Below are 24,143 nucleotides of genomic sequence, written 5' to 3' on the forward strand. Positions count from 1 at the left end.
CAAAGAGGTACTGCCTTCTTTCCTTCTGTTTTTTAAGCCATCTTTAGAGATCAGTATTTTCCCTTGGAATACTGGGAGCAAAAACCATACTGGAAGTTTGCAAGGTAGCACTGGTAGTATTGGCTTCCTCTCAATGAACCGTGACAAAAATATTTCACTCCTTACATCTTTACAAATCCCCTGCATGAACTCTGCATTTACTTACAGCTTCCACAAAATCTGCCACTGACTTCTGCTAACTGACTCACAAAATTCCAGGCCATTCTGGGATTGCCGACCTCCCTTCCACCCTACACGAGCATGATGTGCAAATCCATGGTTGGTTCCAGCTTTCAAGTTACGAACAGCACCACGATTCATGCTTTTCCTGCCTTGGAAAGTGTTTACAGCACCATTCCATTTTTCTGTACCTATGCACTCAGATCTTACTATAATTAGCTTTGGGATACAACTGGAAACAAAAGATAATATTCTGATTCATCAAATGCTGCCATGGCAGGAAGCATGGTTCATGTTGGCAGTTTTAAGGCAAACTCCACAACTTGCCCAAAGTAACAAATACAGAGCAGAGGTGGAACTCCTCACCTTCAAGTTTCCTAACTTTCAGGCATACGTCCAGCCAGAAAAATGTATTACAGAATGACATTCTCTCCTTCTATACAGTGCATCTTTAGACAAAAAAATCAAACATTCCCAAACTATTTTGCTTGGTATACCTTTTTGCAAGCCAGCTCTGCTGCAGGTTACTGCAGCTGCCCCAGCTGGCTGCGCTCACACAGCCCCAGTGCACCTCCACCCAGCAAACCCTGCAGCAGAGAAAGCCTGAAGAACAGCACGAAGCCGCTCAGGCAACACTCTTCTACATCTGCAATGGAATTTTGTAATTACTCTGAAGGTTCCTCCTGCTCCAAAGGAGGCCACGGGGCTGCAGGGATGGCCGCGTTCTATCCAAAGCGGCACGGCGCTACAAACTGGAGAACACAAACGTCACACAAAATGAAGAGAAAAATATGAACTGTGTACATGAGGCCCTCACTGACAGAACATATAGAATGCTCCTCAGCTGACAGCTTTATAACTCTAACTGGTTCTGCAAATGAAATCCAAACAAAAGAGCGGAGATGTTCTCTAAATCACTCAGCAATTGCTGTTTAGCAAAACCAGCAACCACGAACTCCAGCAAACAAAAAGAGGTACTTTAAGTGACCTTAATGAATGAGAAAAAAATGTCAGGATTCTTTCTTTCAGCTCTATTTTTCTATATTCTTGAACCTATACACACATATTGTACAACCAGCAATCAATCACATCGACTTTTTATACGTTGAGAGAAGTCAGATTCGGAGTGATAAAGCGAGTTCAGGCAGAGGGCACATGTTAAGCAGCTGTGAGTCCATTTAAGCTGGCTGTACACCCAAGCACTTAATGTCATTACCCTGAGCTCTGATTTCTTCCTTTCCCGCCTTACGCTGAAATATCCATATTATATTCTAATAGGAATCATTACCTTACTGGAGGAAATATAGTCATGCAGTGACAGCAGCAGCCCAAACAATATGCTTGTAAATTAGATGTGGTGTATTTTGCTTACAGTAAAAGGTTATACAGCCACCTTCTCTGCTCTGTCTCTAAACAGAGCTTCTTGGTGAACAACAGGATCTCAGGTAATAGTTTCAGGAATGATTTAAGCCACCATAAGGTGGTCCTGCAGCCAAAAGACACGCTCTGTGCCCTCCTGCCTCTCTCCCTAATTGGCCCCAGTGTTGGTACAGGCTGTAAACTCTTCTGGGTTCAAACAACCTCCCCATTCCATGACCAAACCACGACCAAACCATGACACCCACCAAAAGCTGCTTCACACCCAAGTCTGGGAATGGCCGTGGCATAAAGGAGGTGATGTAAAGGGGGGAATCGTGTGGCTGGACAGACCATGGGATCATTTCTGCACTCTCTGCTTAAGACACCATTCCTTGAGAGAAGCAGAAGTGTAAAATATTTAATGTTGCCATGTGTATCCTTCCTTTTAAGCACAAGGAAGTGATGACTTTTTGCTTGCCAACCCAAATAATCACAGATCTTTTGGCATTCAAATTCAAAACAAGAATCGGTCTATCACGAATCCAATCCGACTCTTTTCTCCTTACCCTCGCAATTGCATTTCAGTGGGTGAACATTTGCAACAGGAATGGAACAACAAGGATGGAACAAGGATCAAATGCTTTTGCTACAACTACATTTTGAAAAAGCAATTTTTTTAGCAGACACAAGCAAGTAAATTCAAGCATTAACAACAGATAACCAATATAGCTATCTGTAGGTTTTTAGCCATAAGGATTTCCCCTTCTCACAACACTGAAATTACTCCCACACAAGGTGAGTCCCCCCGTGCTCCCAGCCCTGCTGGGTGAGCTGCTTGCTCCGTTCTTCCCTCTGTTCAGATGTGCTCAGGCTCTTGGAGCCGTTACTCCCCAGCTCGGCACACACCACGACTTCCTGCCATCCAGAGCTCCAAACCACATCCAGGAAACAAACAGCAACGGAAGCAGACAGACTCCAATGGGAGCTGTCAGGTTTTTAGCCACTTGAATTTATAGCAGGCACTGGTTAGCTTCTGCATTGTATGCTGCATGAAAAAAATGCCTCACGTTACCAGTGTTATAAAGCCTTCCCAAGTGAAACTACTAAAATTCAAACATACCTGTGCACTGTTTCAATGTGCGTGCAGCCAATAAGTGATGAGATTCATCCCAGTTGCAAAAGCATTTTGTTTTCATCAGAGGGCTCTTTCATTTTGACCTAAGTACTGACAGTCATTGCAATAGGACCAATGACACAGAAAAGCATTCAGGTACAAAACGTTTGATTCTTTGAACATCAGGTTAATTTGTTTTATAAACTTAAACCAATATTTGAAGGGTTGAACAAATATTTGAAACGCTTTGGGCTAGTGACCTATTTAGAAAGAGAACAAATTGTTTCAAAAAGACTTTTTGCCCCTCAGGCAACACAGAGCCAAATTCAGACCAAGCTCATCACACCCTAAGGATGTTCAGCTGGTCCGAGCCAGATCCTTCCAACAGGTTGTTGTGAAGATGCCTGATAGGGTGAAATGAAATGCTTTAGGAACAGAAGTGCTCTAACAGGGAGGAACAGGTATGCCAAAATATGTGAAATATTAAATTAAAAAGTAAAACACATCGTGGAGGTGAAAGGAATACACATCAGTAGCAATACTTATGTTAAATCTGTGCAACATTTATGACCCAAAAAGAAAGCACAATGGCAAAAACCACTGCCTGCCTTCTAAATAAAATCACTGCCTTCAATCCCACACTGAGGGCTGTCAGAAACATCACCTATTTCAAAGTGCGTATGGGACTCTAAAGGCTTCTGAAATTCATCCCCCATAGCGAAAGCCTTACTATTTCCTGGTTTCATTTTAGATTTTTTAGAATGAGGTTGCATTTGGATGACAGTCAAAGCAGGCTGAATAGTTCTTGTGCTGCAACAGGGTCAGATAGAAGTCATGTCCATATCCCTGCCAAAGCGCGGTACGCAGCCTGTGTCCCTCACCAAGTTCAGCAGTTAAAGCAGGACACAAGCTGTAGGGTTTCAGATCTATCATAGAATCACAGAATGGCCTGGGTTGCAAAGGAGCACAATGCTCATCCACTTCCAACCCCCTGCTCTGTGCAGGTCACCAACCAGCAGCCCAGGCTGCCCAGAGCCACATCCAGCCTGGCCTTGAATGCCTGCAGGGATGGGGCATCCACAGCCTCCTTGGGCAACCTGTGCCAGTGCCTCACCACCCTGTGTGAAAAACTTACTCCTAATTTCCAACCTAAAGCTCCCCTGTCTCAGTTTAAAGCCATTCTCCTTTGTCCTGTCACCATCCACCCTCACACACAGCCATTCCCAGTCCTGTTTATGAGCTCCCTTCAAATACTGGAAGGCCACAATGCGGTCTCCCTGCAGCCTTCTTTTCTCCAAGCTCAACAAGCCCAGTTCCCTCCACCTTCCCTCATAGGAGAGCTGCTCCAGCCCTCTGATCACCTTAGTGGCCCTCCTCTGGACCGCTCCAAGAGCTCCCTGTCTTTCTTTCTATTTAAGAAATACTTTAAAAGTTAAAGTGAGGGAGATGCCATTGGTGAGTTCTGGTTTAGCATATGTTCGGTATATAAAGTTATTTGAGTGCTGTACAATAAATTACATGGCAACATACGCTTTCAGCACGTTTGGAAGCTCAGTCATAAAAACAGTCTGATTTTGGCTAACGTGCAAAAAATCTACATGCAACAAATGCTGCAAAGGAGAAACCACTAAAACCACTAAAAAGATGACAAGTTTTGCATCATTTCCGTGGCTCTTTCTCCAGACTGATAACCAGAATTTAAACAAATGAGGCTGCAAAACACCTTGCATACATACAAAAAGAGCCTTTAGTCTTCAGTCCTTTTAGCTGCAAAATCAAACGTGCCTAATGGCACGCAATAAGGAAGCCTCATCAGGGAAACAACCTGAAGTGACTTGCAAAACAGACTGTCCAGAAAGCACTGAGTGAGACAAACAGGGCTCTGAGAGCCACTGCTGAGATGTTCTAGCAAACAAAAATTCTTGATGATAAAGAATGAATTCTAACATTTAAAGGGCAAAGTAAAGAGACAGATGGCACTCTTTGTCAGACAAACCACGCTGATGGGTGCTGGGAGCTGAGAATGTTGTCACTTCTTCTGGACAATGAAACAAAACCACAGAAACCAACAGGAGCAGCAGCCAACTCTTACCACCCTATTTGGGCATTATGGGCCTATAAATACACACGTAGCATCTAAACAAGGGAAGGTTTTTCATTCCCTTGTAGGAAAATGATTAGCTGTAGCACACTAATAACACACTCGGAAATACCGAGGGACAAGCATCAGTTTTCATGTCCTCATGCCAGAATGTGACTCGGCGCTGCGCTGGTACAGCTGCCATAAATGTGCAACAAGCATGAGCAGCACACGCTGACACACAGCAATCTTTTGCAGCACTGAAAGCTCCGTTTATGTAACAAAGAGAGGAACACAGAGTCACAGCAAAAGCATTTTACGAGAAAAACCCCTTGATTTCATCCAATCTAAAGATTTCATCTAATTTAAAGAGAGAAAGAAGCAATTTGGGCCAATGTGATACAGCGTCACGGCTCTGTTTGTCCACAAAAGCTTGTAGCACTGCCTATCATTCGGCTGCACAAGGATATTATCTAGCAGTTTCATAATTGAGATATTATTTACTACTGGAAATGATGTAAAGTAGGACAAGGACTACATTGAGCATTATCAAACGGGGCCTCAGAGTTATGATTTCTAGGCACAGACAGGAATCGAGTAGCAAGGCAAAGTTTAAGAAAACAGTGATACTCTTGTGTATTAACAGAAGGCCTCTTCTGCTCTGTAGTGCACTACCCAAGACCATTTCCTTCCTTAGTATTAAAATTCTAATCAGCCTTCATTTCACCTAGAGAAATGTATGACCCAGGCAAAGCTCTGTGTATAGCTTTGGAAGCAAACAGCCCTGGAATGTGAGACCTGGTGTACTACAAACCCTTAATTCAACTGTCATCATCTGTACGTGCACAAATGGGGAATATTAAAGACACGCCAAGTGCCACTCTGTGTAACACAGTGCAAATGCCTTTATTTCTAAAGTAGCTGTATTAATTACAGATTTGATGTGAAGGTGCTAGATATCAGCACTGAGGAAACTGGGCCCACTGCAGAGAAAAGGAGAATGGGCAGCTGTGAGAGGTACAGGCACTGCACAAAACCTTCATACATTTGTGCTTTCTGGAGCTCTGCAAGGAAAACCAGGGAAATGCCAGCAGGGCAGAACTAAACGTGAAATGGTGAAGTCTTCAAACAAAATATCAAACACCAAGCTCAGGCTTCAAGGCACAGCAGTGAATCTGGATTGCTACAGGTCTGAAACACTCACCTGGCCTTCATGCCTCTCCATAGCTTTAGCATATTTATGTCATAACAAAGGGGTGGGCCAGTGAAACCTGTTTGCAGCAATATGGTGCTGCACCACTTCCACCTCGCTGTGAAATCCGCTTCTTCTGTTCGGTGTAACAACACTCAACCCCCCTCCCTTCGGTGCTTTTCCATTCAGAGCAGTACAGGATGCTCCATCCCATCTTCTGCCTCCCTCCTGCAGTCCTCACCTCTACTGGTGCTATGTGCCAATGCCAGACACAAAGCCAGCTCTCTCCTCTTACATTTTTAAATCACCCCATCCTTTCTGGAGCTACCTGTTGGGCACAGCACTTCTCCTGCCTGCCTTCCCAGGACTCAGGTGCCCCTAGATAAGGAACAACAAACCAACAAGAAATAACCCCCTGCCCAACTGTGATGTGCCTCCACCTCAGTGGGACAGAGGAAGCCAAGAAGAGTGGACAAGAAAGAGAAACTGACATGCTTTATGCATGGGAACCAAGAATCAATCAGGACATTGCAGTATTAAAGTTGTTTACTGGCGGAATTAGGATTGCCCTCATACACAAATCACCTGTAAAGGCACGGAACCCTGGTGCTGCTATTTGCAGTGCCTACATATGGATGCAGAGCAGACACACGTGGCTACAATGAAACACCCACGGCAGCAAGCCTGCCGCTCCAGAGACTGCAAACCAGTGCCTGGGCTGAGCTCTGCACGCTGTAATCTAGCAGAAAAGCACTGAGAAGCATATCAAGCCAGGCTTGTCAGCCTTAATATTTTCTGTGATTTGAACAGGGCCAGAGAATATGATAAGCATCTTTACAAATCCGGTTGGCTTTCCTTCAGATCCAGAAGCCTGTCTGTAAGCTGCAGAAGAACAGGAGCCCACATGAAATCACATTTTGAACAGAGCCAGTCCTGCTCCTCAGCCTCTGTGCTGAACCCTGTCTGCAGCAACACCCCCGTCAGCACGTGCAATTGCTCTTACAAGTACTGTTGCAGAGCTACACTCAGCTTCAGAAATACCTCTCTTACTTAAAAATCTTCTGTATTTCTTTTTAAGGTTATGTTGATGAAGTGTTTCCAATGAGTTAAAAATTGTGTCAGCTTTCCTTGCAGATTTCTTTTTTAATCAGGTTGGTAAGCGTCCCCCATTCATCAGTGCAAATCAGCTTCATTTGCTTAGGAGCTCAAACTCGGAGCACACAATGGTATTCTCAAACCAAATACATCACGTTAAAGTGAGTGCAGTTGTGGTTCATCTCAATCATATGGTCAGATTGCAAATCTAAGCTGAGGAAATAGAGGTTGTGACACCCCACAGCTGGGACAGCCTTTGGACAGCAGTGTTACATCACGGCCACGGGGCCAGCCGGGCGCTCGCCTGTGTGAAAGTGACAGATCCCATGAGAACATGAAAAAAAAGGAAAGGTTTTCGTGTCCTCGCCAAACCCCTTCCTTCACTTAATGCTACCGCAGGCTGAGTTTCTTCAGAGCAAATGATTGCAGGAGGTTGCTGCCAAGCAATTGCTACTGATTTATTTTCATCCGATCACACAGCGCAGGAATTAAGCACTGTGCAAAACACATGGGCGACTTAATTACAAAAGGGCTTCTCCTGCCATACAAACCAATGCCAAGCGACTGAGGCTGCTCACAGAGTGCCCTGACACGGCCCCAGCTCCGCATCACGGGACAGAGGGGCTCCAATGCCACACAGACACAGTGCCAGCAAACACAACACCCACACCTACCGCAAACGGAGCTGCTTCTCCTTCTGTCTTTTAAGCAGGGAGGATGAATGAGAGCAGTGCAGCTCGAGGCTTGGGCAGCGCTCTGTGGATGCCAGAGCCACGCTGTGTGAACACGTGTGTCCATCAGACAACTGTCAGGAGTGGTGAATTCTAAATTTGAGCCAGTGATAGGGGAAAAAAAAAAGGTGGGGTGTGAAACCACACCTGGAAAATGCTGCAGGCATTAGAAGTAAGTACAGCGTGAGCACTGCTGTGCTGGACGGCCTGCAGCCCAGGAGCTGGTGCAGCATGCTACCTTATAACGTTTCTTTGGAAATATTCCACTTCCCTCAACATTCAGTCACTGTTAAGTACCTTGAACTAATTAATCTTTCTTTATAGGGGAAAACACACATTTGAAACCATGGGTTCATTCATTTATCCCCATCTGGAGTACTGTGTCCAGGTGTGGAGCCCTCAGTACAAGAAAGACATTGAGATTTTGGAAAGGGTCCAGAGGAGGGCGACTAAGATGATCAGGGGGCTGGAGCACCTCCCCTATGAGGACAGGCTGAGGGAGTTGGGCTTGTTCAGCCTGGAGAAGAGAAGGCTGCGGGGTGACCTCATGGCAGCCTATCAATACCTGAAGGGAACCTACACCCAGGAGGGGAGTAAACTCTTCAAAAGGGCTGATAACAGCAGGACTAGGGGAAATGGTTTTAAGTTGAAGGAGGGAAGATTTAGGTTGGATGTTAGGGGGAAGTTCTTTACTAGGAGAGTGGTTAGGCCCTGGAACGGGCTGCCCAGGGAGGTTGTGGATGCCCCGTCCTTGGACGTGTTCAAGGCCAGGTTGGACGGGGTCCTGGGCAACCTGATCTAAATGTGTATGTTTGGTGGCCCTGCTAGGCAGGGGGGTTGGAACTACATGATCCTTGGGGTCCCTTCCAACCCGGGTGATTCTGTGATTCTGTGATTTATCTAAGCTAAAATGCTTAAACCTCTTTAATTGTTGAGTCACCATCCCTGGATGTGTTTAGAAACCATCTGGATGTGGTGCTCAGGACATGACTTAGAGGACGGTTGTTAAAACCAGGATAGTATGGTCAGGTTGTGGTTGGACTTGATCTTCGAGGTCTTTTCCAACATGAGCAACTCTGTGATTCTGTGAATGTATTTATTTATTTTTATTTTACTGTAAGAAACAGGTAAATCAGTGCTTTACTTCATGCCTCTCCTTTAGATAAGTTACATCAGCACACTGAAATGCTGCCCACGCTCTAAGCAGCCACACATCCCTCCCTCGTGTGGCTGAAGCTCACTCACCTTAACTCTCTCCATCACTTTTCCCACTGCACAAAGCAGCAGACACATCCTGGCTAACCCAAGTGATGGAGCACAACACAGCGTGCCAAAACCACCGCCCTGTGCAGTAACAACAGAGCTGACATCTGTCACAGCATCTCCTTACATGTCAGATACTTCATACTGGAAATGCTGTGCTTCAGCTCTCACCCAGCATGGTGAGCTGTCAGGGAGAAGGAAGCTGTGTGTTTCTATCTTCACATCAATACACAGCTTTTGCTCAGGAACCTCAATTCACCTCAGAAATGTAAATACTGCCATTGACACCACAGTGATTCACTCACTTTATCATCAGTTCAGCTGTGTCAGTCGGCAGTATCACGCAGCAATTCAATGCCAAGCATGCAAACAATTGTGTTCTCAACTTTCTGATACAACTCTCTGTATTGTAAATACTAAAAAAGTGCTAAAAAGCGTGATATGGTGGAAGGGAAGATAAATAAAACCTATTTCTCTTTATCAGAATGGATGAAATTTGCTTCTCAACCACTTAGGAGCAATTGTTTCACCTTTTTGTTTTGTTTTCCTTTCCAGTGGTTCCATCTTCAAGTGACGTCCTTCTGGGCTGCACCTCATGTGAGTACAGGCTTTATTGTATGTTTTCTATCAATGTACAACAGTGAAAATATTGACCAGCATTGCGATTTCTATTTTCTATTTACTTCTGTGAAGTTGTACTGTCAAATTCACTCAGTCCCCCTGGAGGGGTTAGTGAAGGCAGCTGCTGTTCACTCCCAGCTGCACCTCCTCCTCAGAGCTCAAACAGGTCGCCCATGTAGGCTCATACAGAGATTCCTCCAATGTCCTACAGCTATAGCTTTGGGAAATTTAGACTTGGGGGATGCAGCCGATGATCCTCAGGCACTCAAGGACTCAAGAGAAGTCCCGAAATCCAGAGAAACTGCAGAAATAGACTGGAGGAACATCAGCACCTGGAGGAGTGAATTGGCATCACCTCTGCGAGCTGCTTGTCCTCCCTGCCAAGAAGGAATGGAGGCAGTCATGCTCTCCTCCCCACCTCCACCAGCAGGCCACCACAGCAGCTAACACTGGAAGCCCACAGCTCACATGAAAGGCTTTTACGCGCTGACAAAGGCTGCCCAGAGCGCGCTGCTCTCGCTGCTTAATGAGCCAAGGACCAGAGCCAGGAATCATTTAATGCTAACACCGGCCCTGCCAGCACCGAGTGCAGCTCTGCAGCTCAGCAAACCACTCTGACTTCTTCATTTTCTCCTCTGCACAACGAACACAACACTTCTGCACCCAACAACCATCTCCCCACTGTTTAAATCCCGATTTGATGCTCAAGCCGTGAACGCACCGCCTCCCTTCCTTTCACTTTGATAAAGTATAGTCAGTATCAACAGGCAACACTTTCTAAAAACTTATTTCCAGCTATTGTGAAACAGGAGCTGAATGTTTATGGAGTAGTTACTTTTTATGTCAGTTTACCATAGGGCCTCTTTAGCCACAAGCTTACAGCCGGAGGCCCCGAGGCATTTTTGGGAATGGAAACTTTTGGAGCTCAGCTCTTTACAAATTTCCAGCGCACAGCATGTTTTTCATTAGTCTACATGGTGTTATAATAAATGATGCACTTCCTCTTTCATTTTATGATTTTTTTAAACATGCAACAATTTTTTTCTGTCTGTTTTCTATTACTTTAAAATACTCAACCACAATCACCATCCAGTCTGCTCCGTGTATAACGACAGAAGGGATATATTGAGTAAGATATCAGCTAGAACAAGACAAGCTTCTCATTCAAATTCGTCACTGAAGTCCAATCATAAATGCATTCAGTGCATTTTTAGGGGCCATTGTTACAAAAAACAGTAGTAAGTCTGGCATTCCAGAAGCTGAAGTTGGCCCAGAAGAGGCTCCTTACCTGCAGGACACAGCTGAAGCAGTGTGAGCTCGCTAGCCAGATGCTAAAGCCATGAAAAACTCCCCATGCCTTTGCATAGCAGAATTACACAAAGGGCTTTTTTTGCATAAGGAGATATAAAGCTGACGCTCAGCTCCCTTCCCTGAGTGCAGCTCTGAGAGGTGTTAGCTCTCATTTTCCTGGGGCAAAGCACCAGGATTCCTCAACTGCTGCGGTGGGTCCTTTACATTAGAGTAGAATTAGACCCCAGGAAGGACACACGTAATTGTCTCCTTCAAAAGTTTATAAACAAGAGATAACAGCATCCCAAACAAAAACGTTGTAAAGTTATCACTCTAAACAAAACAGAGTATAAAGGGAAAGTGTCTAAAAAAAAAAAAGAGAGAAAAGAAAGGAGCCAAGCACACAGTGTTTGAGAATGTAACTGCATCCTAACAGCACGACTACCCACATTTAAAGCAAGCCAAAGCTCTTTGCACTGCCTTGTTCCTCTCAGCCCAAACGAGTTTGGTGAGCTCTGCAGGCAGTCAAGGAAAATCAAAACCAAATGTCTGAAACATCTCAGAGCTGATGTCTGAGAACGCCGCGTTATCAAGAAATGCTCATCTCCCTTTGGGCTCCATTGCACTCACTGCTGGTAGTAACTGAGCTCAGCACATCTGTAGCAGACAAAGCATAGGGACAAGAACGTCCATACATTTGTTCAGTAATACTGGGGAACGTCTGTAGGTGAAAGCCTGAGAACTGAGAAAAAGGAGGAACCAATGCTAAAGAGTCCCCAGCAAACAAAGGCCATGGGGTGATGGGCTACAGGTTGGAGTGGCTGATCTCAGTCACCTTTTCCAACCTCAGTGATCCCAAGATCAGCCTTTAATGCTGAGGAGATGGAACCTTCCAACCTCTTTTTAACACAGAAAAGAAAGTGAAGGCCATCTGTTGCCACTGCCAGCAAGGAAGGAGGGCTGAATTAAGCAGATCCAGCTAATGACAGGACCCAGGAAGGAGAAAGGATTATCATTACACAGCATTCAGTTGTCTGACCCACTTCACCAGATTTAAAACAAAACAAAACGAAAATAAGAAGAAATACAAGTTTCATAATCACACCTCAAAATAACAACTAATTAGACACCGCAATTGCTTAATGGCAGAAAAGTACTTACTAATGGGAGCAGCAGCTCTCGACTACGTGCCCAAATCTATATTTGAATACTTTTCAGATGATATATGGTTGATACATTTATTTTTAGAGAGCCTTTTAATGTTCACCCTCTATAAATAATTCTCAATAAGAACACACTCCCAGGGCTGGCAGCACCAGGAAAACCAGGCTATGCCAACAAGAAGGCATTCCAGTCCAACTTCATCACGTCTAGCACACCAAGTTTCATTTACAAATCTTTGATTTCCAGATGAATGGCAGTTCAAAGTACATTTTAAAGACAGCTACTTTCTGCCTATGTATGTAGAGATTGCTAGAGATTAAGTCACTTTAATTACAGACTTCAGCAGGTGTAACTTTGTGATACTCTTTGAATTTGGTTTAAACTGATGAATGTTCTGTGATTAGCCAGCAGTGAGCTTTAGAAACATCAGAGATCTCCCAAACGCAGCAAAGGAAATCTACTGATGGTCTGAAGTTTGGTGCTGCTCTGTCATTTACTTAACATACACATAACTGAGTTGGAAGCAGCACTCTGAAATGCTCAGCAATAAAGAAAAGCCCTGGAAGCAGCTGTGGGAGGGAAGCCCAGACCACGGCAGACCAACACATTGCAGTGGGCTTTTGTCCTGGTTTTTATATATGTATTAAACGACCCAAAGTTAACTTGCAGCATTAAGGCCTACAGCATTTAAATTAGAAGCATTTGGGATTCAAATGGTTTAAACATGAAAATGGAATTATTTCTAACTCATTCTTCTCTCGGTGTCATGTTTTAGGGTGATAGCAATATGAATCCCCTGTTTCTCCATTACTCAAACGTTCTTTCTTGGGGAAAAAAAAAAATAATAAAGTAATCCAAAGATTAATTCTAAGCTATCAGATAAAAATACCATAGTATTTACCTTAACATTTTTTGAATATATACTGAATTCAAGTGAAGTGATTTCAAAAGTTACCCTGGATGCTTTTCTCATTTGAAGACATTAAATATTGGCTCTCACAGATTTCCATTATACATTGTCTGACAATATTTGCTGCTGCTGATTACAGGAGCTGACTTAATTCTTACAGTGCTAATGACAAAGTCTTGTACAAGTTGAGCACAGACGACATTTCAGAGTTTCATACTTAGTGCAGATGTAATTGCACATAAGTGTAAAAATTGGTAGTGCTAAATGCATAAATTCCCTTTTGATCCTTTTTGAATAATTAAATCAACAGCTACCTTCAAACCTGCCTCCAAATCCTGCTTTAAATCATCATTTACTGCTGACACCTGAAGACAAGGGAAGGGCACAGACACACTTATATAATCCAGAGCACAGGGAACTTGCGAATCCCAGACTGAAGTCCCAAAGCCACAACAAAGCCATGGACAGAGCAGTGGGAGAAACCAGCCATGGAAGCAGACAGCAATGCAGCAGCTTAGGGTCAACACATGGCATGTGGTGCAACAGCTCAAAGCAAGGCTTATAGTGGATGATTTGCAGGAGGCACAATTCTGGGAGCTCCAACTTATCCTAAAGAAACAACTGCACGGTTCTGAAAAAAATCACATTTTCATGTTTTTCTCTTCATCAACTGCACCGATGCTGCAGGAGAGAGAAAAATGACAAACAGAAAGGGAGAGAAAGAAGCCGTGTTCTGTTGCTTCAGCAGAAAGGTGCAAATCTGGAGTGACTGCAAAGGTTTGAGTGGCCAACAGGTGCTGTGTGACTGCGTGCTCCAGCTGGCTGCACGGCTCCTCGTCCAGAGATTGCAGCAGGGCTCGCCCTTGGCCAGAAAGGGAAAACCACCACAGGTAGGGAAGGTGCTTTCAGTACCCACATCAGGCACAGCTTAATAAGAGAACCTCACAGGGCTGCTCCACCTCCAGGTTTACTCGCTGGCGGCTGGTTGTGTAACTAACAACAGAAAGGAGCCATTTCCAGCTCATTTTGCCTTGTGAGCCCCAGGCTGCCAGGAGGAAGCATGGAGCTCAGGAGCAGCTTTCCTGCCTGCCTTGCTGGGTGTTCCCCTTTGAAGAGGCACCCAAGCAGCAGCTCGCTCACCTGTTCTGTAGGGTCGTCTTTAAAGCAATGCTTTCCACCCTTTGAGGTTAACTACAGAGAAATGCAATTAATTAAGCAAGTCAGTGGCATATAACTCCAGCCTTTTATTTCTACTGGGTGTCAGAGCAGGACACAAGTCCTGTCTGTAGCAGGATTTTGGAGGCTCCACAGAAAATGCTGTACTTTACAGATCGATCTGATAGGGTTTGTGCAACACCAGCCCAACCTGTGTCAGAGGAAACCAAATAGCTATCAATTAAAGGAACCCAACAGCCTGTGCTGCTACTGTGAGGTATGGAGCTGGTGCATTAAACCTTTGTTCTCATTTTTATGCTCAAATGAAGAGCAAGCCTGGAAGTGAATTTTAAGTGGACTGCCTCCAAATTGGACAGGCTAACAAATCTTCATTTGTTAACAAACAAATGGACCCCCATTGGCCATGGGGGCTGCAATGCTGCATAAGAAATGCATCGAAAGCTGCTCCTAGCAGTAGTATCCAAACACCACTGCTTCCCAAATATTTTCCTGGGCTACAATGTTTGCAAACCGAGCCCTCTCTTCTTGCAAAGCTGCCAGGAACATTCTCAACAGTTTCAGTTCTTAATAACAACAACAACAAAAAAAAAACAAACAAAAAACATCTCCACATTATTAAAAAAAATTATGGAGAAAAGATGGCAAGGAATCTATCCTAATATAATGGCTCTCCCATTTCCACATAGCGTGTGTGCTGTTTGTTTTCATTCTTGAAGACCAGGATTTTATAGCTGTAATTACCTCATTTTCTCATGGTACAAACAGTCCAATTTTTATTCATTTTGATAGCATTCTTCCCCTGGTTTTTCTTCCCCTTAAAGCTTGCTATTAACATCAAATACAATAGATTCATACAATCAAAATACCTGTTGGGGGAGAGATTCATTAATAAATTGTATTTTCAAATCAGCTTAGAGCAGAAGTGTCAATATGAAAATGAATAACTAGAGGGAATGATGCTTTAACTGACTCCTGAAGTTTGAAGCATATTATGGTGGTTCTATTTTTAAATTAATATCATTTAAAAGATAGTTTCTCAACCGTAGCCTTATCTTAAAAGATTTCTGTGCAGTAATTTTCCCCATAATCTGGAGGGCGTTGAGAGGTAATGTTCAATTGAGCAGACCCTGGAAGCAAGGAGGTGCTTCATGGTCAGCTGGCTGTGAAATCCTGTAGCTGCCTGCAGCCCTGCATGCAACCCTGCTGCTTTAGGTCTAAGATTTTTTTAAGTGTTTAAGGACAAGGAGCTGCACCCCACTATTTATCAAGGACAGCCCTGGCCTGTACTTCTGCCCTGCTTAAACAGCACCTGTGCTATTTCCCCGTGCTGGGAAGCAAGCCGTAGCACCTGCAGGTGCAAGACCTGTGGTCTCTGCAGAGCAAGCAGAGGAGGAAAGCTGTTCCCCTCCACAACCACCTGAGGTCTGCAGAAGGAAGAACTTCTGAGAGTCCGGTGGCAGGGAAAGGTCAGGAGCAGGGTATTATATTCTGCATGTTTGGATTAGCACACAATGGTTAACTAAACTGACTTAATATCTAATGACGTTTTCAAACAATAGCTCATACAATTATCCAAAGTATGCAGAAATAAAACACGCAGACAAACACCACTGTGGTCCCTCAGACATCCACACAGCAGTGCGTGTCAGCGCTCTGGCCGTGCAGATTAGAGGTCAGGTATAAATGAGCCTGAGTGAAGAATCCCCTGAACAGAAAAGGCAGAAGCACTCCTTCCTGCTTTGCCCGTTATTTTCAGTCCCACTTGTATGCAACGATCAGTTTCTGTCCCATGCTTTCAGCATACAACCATGTTTTTGGAAACAAAATCACTGTGCTTAAAAAAAATAAAAAGCATGTTACTGAAATGAATCACAAGCTCAGAACGCTCCCAGAAAGCCGCTGGGAATTAGCTGGGTTAGCAGGTCTGAGGGATTGTCACTAAAACCACATCAGCATCCTGAGTCACGTCAGCTGGGGAAGGCGCTGTGATGGGGCAGATGCTGTCACTGCTCTCCAACTGCTCTGCACTGCTCCCTTACCAATGGAGCCGGCGTTAGGAATATTAAAGTCAGGCACCTGTCTCAGCAGCTTGAGCTGCTTGTGAGGCACCCTCGAAAGTACAGCTTTGTGGTCCTTTTTGAAACCAAGCTGCTGATGCTACAAGCAGGGCTGCCAGCTTCACCACAGCCCTGGGAGAAGCTGCTTGAAATGCCCAAAGCAGGCACTGCTGGTGAAGGATTAGTGTGCAACCACTGTGCTGCAGCTCAGGTACAACTGTGCTCTCCTTTAAGGGGCAAAAAGCTGTGCTCATACAAAAGACATCTCTAAAGCAACTCGTCTGATATTTGCTGGGAAGTCTTGCTTGCTTCAGCTGATTTGCAGATACAATTTATTTATTTTAGGTAACTACCAAAGCATTTTTGGGCACGTTAAGCCAAATATGAACTTGCTGAATTCTCATACTAAGGTAAAACACAGATAACACAAGTCCTGAGTAGATTCCCTTCACATTACTTCTCAGTTCAACACTTACACTGAAAAACAGGAAAAAGCATCCATCGGTGACTGCAAGCATCTGTGCAATGGAACAAGGAGATAACTGCCCACATTGCAGCCTCTCTATCAAATACCAGTGAGGGCTGTTTGCAATCCTCCGAAGGCACCGTGATGTCAGCTTGGACTCAAAGCACGCTGAGGTTCTGACAACCCTTCCAGTTAAAACTATTCCTTATAGACAACTTCCACATGGGTAGCAAAGGCCCACACACACACACACTAAATTCATTGATGCCACAGTGATGCTTGAACAAAACCACTTCAGCTCACACAAGCAATACCCTACCAACCACAGTCCTCAATAACTACTTCTACGTTACCCTTGTGAATTGCTTAATCCCTCCTGAGCAGTGGCTCTACCTAAAGCTGAATTACTGTTCCAAGCACTCCTAAAAGATCAACCTTGGTGAACAAAACTGAACTTGTTTGTCTTTGTCTCACTTAGCTGCCACAAATAGAAAATCAGAGCAGAACTGCCCGTCAGTTTGTAGCAGCTGTCAGAGATGACAGCACTTCAAACACGCCGTGCCTCCACTTTGCAGCATCGCAGAGCAGGGTGCAGACATACATGTGTATTATGTACACATTCATCATTCATTTTAGGCGTCAGCTCCTTTTGGGTTAACAAGGAAAAGCATCCACTACGCTTCTCTGCTGTGGGCAGGGAGAAAAATATAAATTAATTCTTCATTACAGTTTTACAAAGCAAATTATTTAGCGGCAATTTGTATTCAAGCTAAGCACACAGAATCATGATATTACACTCTTTTTATTCAAATGAAAGGAATTTACATTCACCTACAATCTCGTTAAAGTAAGAATAATGAAGCATTTTCCTTTTTTCTTTTCTTTTTTTTTTAATGAAAGCGTTCTTTCTGAATGCTTAAAATAATTCTGAGGTTTATATTTTAGTATTTTTTCAAATACAGGTTGGCTCTGCTTCAGGTCTAACGCAGCTTTCTGTTTAAACTCCCAAGCCAGCTGGATGCTGCAGGCTTCTGCTGCACAGCAGTGCTTTGCAGAGCTGGGCAGGGTTTGGCTCCTGACAAATACAGCTGGGAGAGCTGTAAGGGAAGTTCAGCTCACTGTGCCCAGGGTTTGCTCTGCTGTTGGCACGCACGGCCTTGCAGAATAGCTACTTCCCTGGTAAAAAGTCCTTTCTGGTACAAAAGCAGCTCCTCCAATGGATGCAGACACTATTTGTCGCTGGTTATGCAACTCTAGCAAGGGCTGGGCTATTCCTGAACCACAGTCACATCCTTCCAGTTTGTACTTCAGAAACAACAACAAAACCCTTGCGTGGTGACACGGTGGCACACAGAACAGACCTTCTGGCAGCACTGGGCCCTGTGCCCAGCACCCCTGCACCCCTCTGCCACCACTGCACCGCGATATCACTGCGGTTTTGCAACCACCCTCTCCGCCAATAGCAGCGTGCAGCTGAAGCTTAAAGGATTATGTGTATGTATGTGCAGGGGAAGTCACATGTAAATACAGACTCGGTGCCATGAACAGGGCTGGTGCAGCCTGCTGCTAAGCCTCCCTATTGTTTACTCTTGCTAGAGAAATGAGAGGTCGGAGTTTCTGCTGAGCTTACCTTGGAAGGGTTCTGACTTGATGGACAAAATGTTTCTGCCAGCCTTCAAGGAACAGCAGGGCAGTGCCTACCAGGTGAGATTCTTAATAGTTCGCCTTCTGGAATGCTTTTGCTTTCTTTCTGAGTCTGGGAACAATTCATGTTAATGCGTACGAGCTTTGGGTTGGTGCAAATGAACGGCTCCACCGTTACAAAGCAGTGGTCAGTTTTTAGAGAGCAGCTCTTCAGGAAAAACATTGATGTATAAATTGTGCCATCCTGCTACTTAGACCTGCTCGTCCAAAAGAAAGTCACAGAGGGCTTCTTTAAGCACAGCAGTTTTCACTCTCTTACTCATTATGCTGGGCTTCTCACTTACTGCTTTTTCTTTGTATAAGTATGTGCTTCTAAGTTTTTCTTATAGTTGTTCTGAATATATGAGATCTTAATTATTTACTTTATATTAAATCCTGAATGGTACGGCAGAGATATAGCAGAGAAATCGATCAGATATTAATCTGATCAGTCTTTAATAAAGAAGCAAAGTTGCCAGTGAAAGTGAGGTACTTGTGAATCTTCTATTCATGGCACAGTAAAAAAGCATGCAGCAAACCATACTGTGAAAAACTACTGCAAAGCAGCTAAAAGACACTGCTAATTAACTAATTAATTACAATTAAGCTGCATTTTCATTTATATTATAAAAGAAGGTAAGCCAAAGGCAAACATCAAAGCAGCAGAAATTTCCTGCTTTCAGCAGAAGCTCTGAATAAGCAGAATGACTGCTGTCCTTTTCAGCCTCCATAAGCATTTTCAGCTATGCCAATCACCACAATATTTGCAAATCTGTTTTCTACTGCACTTAGCACAAGACCTACTTCGCTTTAGGGCTCTGCCTGCTGAACTTTACGTCCCTTTCATATAAATGCTAAAGCAGCATAAAAAGGCAGCACGCTATTTCTTACACCAGCATCGCGTTCTGAACGTATTTGATTGGCCCAGTGATTTAAGCCAAAGCAGCGTCCTGTGGATTCCAACAGAATTTGAATCGATTCTGAAATTATGAACAAAAAGAAGTTAATCAAATGTCTGGACAAAGAGATTCATGTGAATGTCTGCCTTCACGATCTGTACATCAGAATGATTCACTTTAGCTGCTCCCTTCTGGGTCTGAACAGCACATAAGACTTTCTCAGAATCGCAGCGTATTTTCCACAGCAGCCAAAACACAGAGCTCACGTACATCAGGATGGAGTGGGCAGCTCCAGCAACCTCCTACAAACACTGCTGTAGTGCTGGTATGCACCCTGTATCTGTGGGCCATGTAACAACAACCATTTATCAATCATTACTAAGAAACTGGCTCTGTGACAAACTAATTACTCCTCAGGCTTCCACCCATTAGCACAGAAGGAAGCAGACACTCAAGGTGCATTTATAATCAAGGCTTTATACAGCTCTGCAGTAACAATTAACAAAATCTGCTGCAGAGGTTGTGCCTTGGAAGGTTTCTTAAAATGTATACTTACACCTAAATCTGCTCAAAGGACAAATCACTGTTAACTCCTTCATGGTATGTGAATCACTACAATTAGTAAGCAGTAGCCCCTATTTGATGTCATTTATTGGGCTGTCCTCCCAGGGACGTGTAAAAACCTTAACCAGTGCTTCTCAAAATCCTGTGGGCTGGACAGAACACGGGCTAGCAGGTGTCACAGGTAGTACCCTCACCATAAGTATATCACTGATGTTTCTGCAATGAGAGAATCCATATGGAGAACCCTGGGTTACTGAGCCCCAAGACTCCTTTGCACACTTGGTGGGAAGCAACTCCCACCTGCACACCTGTGAAGGCAAACTGAGCACTGCCACGTCTCCAGTGCCCAGCAAACGTCCTACAGCAGTCAGCCATCAGGGTCAGCGCTGCCTTCATGGAGTCTGATGGATTGTTCCATACATGTAGTGCTGCAGGGAGCCCTGTAAGTGATTAACACTATCAATCAACTGAAAATGTTGATGAACAGCAGGCAAACCCCCCAGTGCTGGTGTAGTGGAGAGGGGAGCTGCAGCAGACAAGCAATAGGTGGACAAATCCAAACCTTCTGTGCCAATGAGATGCCTTGATTAATTTCAAGCTCCTTGTAAATGAAATTCCTACTCCAGATCTTCATAAGAACAGTCATCCTAACATCAGCATTAATATTATACTAGCCCTCCTAAAACCTTCAGTTAAAATACTGTATTCAGCAATTACAAGTGGAGTACAACTAAATCAGTACATGTGCCAGTTCATCTCAAGGAGGCAGCTGGAAAATGGCATTTCCTTCACCGAGCAAAAGAAATCAAAAGCCACAGGAGTGTCAGGAACAAGAGGTCTCAGACTTTAGCTGACAATTATCAGGAAGGTATCTGTTTATCGTCAACGGATGTGACAAATCTTGAAGCCATTTCAGCCATAGTAGAGCTCTGCTAAGGGGCAGACTGTTCTCTTCAAACTCCAGACTCAAACCGGTCTCATACTTACTGTTATCTTGAAAAGAGCTATGTCAATATTTCTGCATTTACGAGAAACCTGAGTGTTTCACAAGAGATTCCTCCGCAGCCAACACGATGCCTTGTTGATCAGACACGGTGTTGGCTTTCACATGTGCCTCTAGTTGGAAATGGCATGATGTTAGAGCTTCCAGGAAAACTACCATCTGTGCTTCCTGCCATTCAGGCAGGAGAATGCCTGCAGAGAATGCTTCCATGCTGCCAGCTCTGAGCAGCATTTCCCATCACAAGCCCTGAGCATGGGAGAAGCCAGCAACAAAGGTTAAGATAAGGGCTCACTCACAGCCATCCCAGCAGGATCCCAGCCTCTCACACTGCCCTGCAGCAAGCTCAGCCCACAAAGAATAGGGATAGTTCACCCTAATTTTGATAGGCAAGGACTGGTCTTCTTTAACAGGGTGATGCTGATTTAAATCATAACACTCGGCTCATAGGCACTGCTTGCTCCTGCAATCCTGAGTAATGCTGGAGATTCAGAGATTCAACCTTGTGCAAACCTGTGATCTAAGTGAAGATATTTAGCATAAAGATGCTTTGTAATTTTCTCTTTCCTCAAGTTAGTATTTATATATATATGTCTCCATGATCTGATCTTTACACACACACAAAAAAAGAACATCTGTGTTTCAAATGCTGGTAGCCACTATCTGAGCTGATCCATGTCATGCACTGTGCTGGGCAGGTTGGCCTTCCTGTCTTCCTGTACAAGCAGAAAGAGACCCCACCTCATGCCACAAGACACTCAGTGTGCATTAGGAGATGCACTTTGCTCTGTGGCAAAGCCCTCCCCATCACACACAGATGGTACAGACAAGGGAAGGTGAGATTTGCAGGCAGATGCTCTGTTGGAATTCAGAGATAAAGGAAAGTCAGGAAGAGGTGGAGCATGAGAGCAGTCAGATTCACTCATCTGATATTTGGGCACTAAGATAAGGGACAGCCAGCAAGTGACAGAGTTAACCCCTGCGGAGCCCTGGGCAGCAGCTGCTGAGCATGCAGAGCACTGCTGGCAGTGCAGCTCTTGCTGGGGCCGGGTTCTTAACTGCATGAAGGCAGATGTGCCTGGCAGACAGCAGCTGTGTCTGCACACAGGGCTCCTCCTGTACAATCTGCAGTGCCCTTAGTGCAGGGCTACCTCTCCCTCACAAGCTTTACTTTGCCATTAGCTAAAAATAAATTTTCCTTTTTCTTCCAAAGGAGCACCTGAACTCACCTGATGCATACTGATCTGTGAGGGCAATCTGCAGACAGCTTAGCTCTGATGTGCCCTTAAGTGAACTCAGGTTCCCAAGGAAAGAGATTAACAATCTAAACAAAGTGTGCTAATGGGACTTTGTTAATATTTTGCATTTGGAGGGCACTACATGTATTTATACAGTAGTAATAGAATAATGTAAAGAAAACATTGAAAGGGAAGTGAAAAACTGCATTTACGGTTGGTAGGTTGCTACCAGGCAGCAGAAGTGGGCTCTGAATTATGCTGGAGCTGCAATGCAATGATTTACCACAATGATGCTGTCTATGGAATAAAGGAACAAACAGATTACAGTGGTCGCAAACCATCTGCAGAACAGCAAAAGACTTCACAAGAGCGGGGCCCATGGGAAGGAGCTGAATTGTGAAGTGTTCTCAGGCAGATGTTTGTTTAGAATTTGTGAAAAAGCAGTGAGATGGGCGAGCAATCTCAAAGGATGACCGACGCACAGTGAGAAGAGTGACTTCAGAAGCCTGAGCAACTGTGTGCTCACTCCACATGTGACGGAAATACACCCATCCTTTCTGAGAATTCCGTTCTCGTTGCTGGCTTGACATGCCTAAGAATGCATCGAAGGCAGCCCAGGAAGTCCCATAGGAATGAGAGAAGAAAGAAATGACGAGTATCATCTGAAGAACCTCGTGCTCCCTCTGCCAGGACCGGAACGGAAAGCGGTACTGCAAGAGGAAGAAAACCACCCCACCCCCACTGATCTGCTCCTGCTCTTTTGTTTGTATGCTTTAAGCATCCCAGGCAGGATGTCAGATTTAATGCTACTTTATGCATCAGTTATTACTGTAATCCACTCATGGCTTCCTTCACGTTGTACTGCATGGGATCAACTACATTATAAAATGAAACTGATATCAATTATAAGCATACCACCCGTCAAACTGGTCAATGATTGCACCACGAAGACGCAAATGATGGGGTTGGCAGAGGCCTGTTTTTCTCAGCCCAGCACCCAGTATCAAGCAGGATTTTCTTCTACACTAATGTTTAAAGCATTTTATCTGAGCCATATCATTATATTCCAAACAATAGCAGCTCAGCAGCCACACAAAAAAAGAATATTCGGTTCCTTACTTGCCTGCACTGCAGCATTTTTCCCCTCTCATCTAACCTGGACAATCTAGCTTTACTTTTCTGTACAGCCAGCCAACGACTCCTCTGTTAACCCTTACGACACGTATATCAACTGGTAAGCTGAAAAAAACCACGTAATGCAGACTTGGAGGTAACAGCAATGTGAGACGGCTTTCTCTCACACTTGAGAGTTCAGAGCGTGCTCCCCCTGGGGCGCAACTAATGGCAGGGGTGCTATTCTTCTGCAATACCTATCATCCACTATTTAAATGTTTAAGGAGTAACCCATAAATAATACTTAGCATGTCACTTTCTAAATGCACCTTACAGACCCTGATGAGTAGCCAGAATCTACTAAGCCATGGTTCATGCAATGCTTCTTGCAAAGACTTCCAGTTTTCTGCTTCTGCAAACCCCTGCAGTCCCACAGTGCCTCCCCACGCAGCACGCTTTGCTTTCAGTCCCTGCAGAAATTAAGAGATCCTTTGGGAACTCTACAGGACCCGAGGAAGGTACGAATGCTCAGCATCTGCAGAGACTTCATTTGTTGGCAACAGCTTTATAGCTACATATGGCTCATAATGACATTACAGTTTGTGAAAAAGAATATTCAGAGGTTGGATTATCTGTTTAAGGGCACTGTCGCATACAGGTCAAGCAGACAAAAGCATTTCTTTACTAAACTAAACATCTGGACAGCAAGAGGGGGCTACAGCAGAACACAAAATTCAGCACACCATTAACGATCAACTTACAGCTCAGAAACTCTGCAAAAGAAACGATCCACTTTAAGGACAGAGAGAACACACGCACACCACTGCTTGTGTGCAACGCTCAAACACGGTGAGCTCAGTCATCTTTCCAGCATCTCAAAGAAAGGAAACACGATGGGATCTGTGACAC

General features: G+C 44.4%; 2 protein-coding genes across 4 annotated transcripts in view; one reads left to right on the forward strand and one right to left on the reverse strand.

Moving 5' to 3' along the window:
- The window catches only part of CUNH7orf50 (chromosome unknown C7orf50 homolog), a 97,395-nt gene that overhangs the window by 28,922 nt on the left and 44,330 nt on the right, over positions 1-24,143 (reverse strand). The window lies entirely within an intron of this gene.
- GPR146 (G protein-coupled receptor 146) overlaps positions 1-24,143 on the forward strand; it is a 33,524-nt gene that overhangs the window by 4,372 nt on the left and 5,009 nt on the right. Inside the window, exons 2-3 of one of the 3 annotated variants that reach the window (XR_006177703.1) lie at positions 9,609-9,650; positions 9,886-18,326. The gene's annotated coding sequence lies outside the window, so the exon portion shown is untranslated. The other 2 variants (XM_042864812.1, XM_042864813.1) reach the window with 2 other exon arrangements.

The sequence above is a fragment of the Lagopus leucura genome, unplaced genomic scaffold (genome assembly GCF_019238085.1).
Source record: "Lagopus leucura isolate 7727_CA_CO unplaced genomic scaffold, USGS_WTPT01 Super-Scaffold_760, whole genome shotgun sequence".
Taxonomy (NCBI): domain Eukaryota; kingdom Metazoa; phylum Chordata; class Aves; order Galliformes; family Phasianidae; genus Lagopus; species Lagopus leucura.